A 2500-nucleotide genomic window follows, 5' to 3' on the forward strand; every position below is an offset into this window, starting at 1 on the left:
ACCCTAACCCTAACCCTAACCCTAACCCTAACCCTAACCCTAACCCTAACCCTAACCCTAACCCTAACCCTAACCCTAACCCTAACCCTAAAACCCTAACCCTAACCCTAAAACCCTAACCCTAACCCTAACCCTAACCCTAACCCTAACCCTAACCCTAACCCTAACCCTAACCCTAACCCTAACCCTAACCCTAACCCTAACCCTAACCCTAACCCTAACCCTAACCCTAACCCTAACCCTAACCCTAACCCTAACCCTAACCCTAACCCTAACCCTAACCCTAACCCTAACCCTAACCCTAACCCTAACCCTAACCCTAACCCTAACCCTAACCCTAACCCTAACCCTAACCCTAACCCTAACCCTAACCCTAACCCTAACCCTAACCCTAACCCTAACCCTAACCCTAACCCTAACCCTAACCCTAACCCTAACCCTAACCCTAACCCTAACCCTAACCCTAACCCTAACCCTAACCCTAACCCTAACCCTAACCCTAACCCTAACCCTAACCCTAACCCTAACCCTAACCCTAAACCCTAACCCTAACCCTAACCCTAACCCTAACCCTAACCCTAACCCTAACCCTAACCCTAACCCTAACCCTAACCCTAACCCTAACCCTAACCCTAACCCTAACCCTAACCCTAACCCTAACCCTAACCCTAACCCTAACCCTAACCCTAACCCTAACCCTAACCCTAACCCTAACCCTAACCCTAACCCTAACCCTAACCCTAACCCTAACCCTAACCCTAACCCTAACCCTAACCCTAACCCTAACCCTAACCCTAACCCTAACCCTAACCCTAAACCCTAACCCTAACCCTAACCCTAACCCTAACCCTAACCCTAACCCTAACCCTAACCCTAACCCTAACCCTAACCCTAACCCTAACCCTAACCCTAACCCTAACCCTAACCCTAACCCTAACCCTAACCCTAACCCTAACCCTAACCCTAACCCTAACCCTAACCCTAACCCTAACCCTAACCCTAACCCTAACCCTAACCCTAACCCTAACCCTAACCCTAACCCTAACCCTAACCCTAACCCTAACCCTAACCCTAACCCTAACCCTAACCCTAACCCTAACCCTAACCCTAACCCTAACCCTAACCCTAACCCTAACCCTAACCCTAACCCTAACCCTAACCCTAACCCTAACCCTAACCCTAACCCTAACCCTAACCCTAACCCTAACCCTAACCCTAACCCTAACCCTAACCCTAACCCTAACCCTAACCCTAACCCTAACCCTAACCCTAACCCTAACCCTAACCCTAACCCTAACCCTAACCCTAACCCTAACCCTAACCCTAACCCTAACCCTAACCCTAACCCTAACCCTAACCCTAACCCTAACCCTAACCCTAACCCTAACCCTAACCCTAACCCTAACCCTAACCCTAACCCTAACCCTAACCCTAACCCTAACCCTAACCCTAACCCTAACCCTAACCCTAACCCTAACCCTAACCCTAACCCTAACCCTAACCCTAACCCTAACCCTAACCCTAACCCTAACCCTAACCCTAACCCTAACCCTAACCCTAACCCTAACCCTAACCCTAACCCTAACCCTAACCCTAACCCTAACCCTAACCCTAACCCTAACCCTAACCCTAACCCTAACCCTAACCCTAACCCTAACCCTAACCCTAACCCTAACCCTAACCCTAACCCTAACCCTAACCCTAACCCTAACCCTAACCCTAACCCTAACCCTAACCCTAACCCTAACCCTAACCCTAACCCTAACCCTAACCCTAACCCTAACCCTAACCCTAACCCTAACCCTAACCCTAACCCTAACCCTAACCCTAACCCTAACCCTAACCCTAACCCTAACCCTAACCCTAACCCTAACCCTAACCCTAACCCTAACCCTAACCCTAACCCTAACCCTAACCCTAACCCTAACCCTAACCCTAACCCTAACCCTAACCCTAACCCTAACCCTAACCCTAACCCTAACCCTAACCCTAACCCTAACCCTAACCCTAACCCTAACCCTAACCCTAACCCTAACCCTAACCCTAACCCTAACCCTAACCCTAACCCTAACCCTAACCCTAACCCTAACCCTAACCCTAACCCTAACCCTAACCCTAACCCTAACCCTAACCCTAACCCTAACCCTAACCCTAACCCTAACCCTAACCCTAACCCTAACCCTAACCCTAACCCTAACCCTAACCCTAACCCTAACCCTAACCCTAACCCTAACCCTAACCCTAACCCTAACCCTAACCCTAACCCTAACCCTAACCCTAACCCTAACCCTAACCCTAACCCTAACCCTAACCCTAACCCTAACCCTAACCCTAACCCTAACCCTAACCCTAACCCTAACCCTAACCCTAACCCTAACCCTAACCCTAACCCTAACCCTAACCCTAACCCTAACCCTAACCCTAACCCTAACCCTAACCCTAACCCTAACCCTAACCCTAACCCTAACCCTAACCCTAACCCTAACCCTAACCCTAACCC

Source organism: Ovis canadensis, chromosome 12 (assembly GCF_042477335.2).
Source record: "Ovis canadensis isolate MfBH-ARS-UI-01 breed Bighorn chromosome 12, ARS-UI_OviCan_v2, whole genome shotgun sequence".
NCBI lineage: Eukaryota > Metazoa > Chordata > Mammalia > Artiodactyla > Bovidae > Ovis > Ovis canadensis.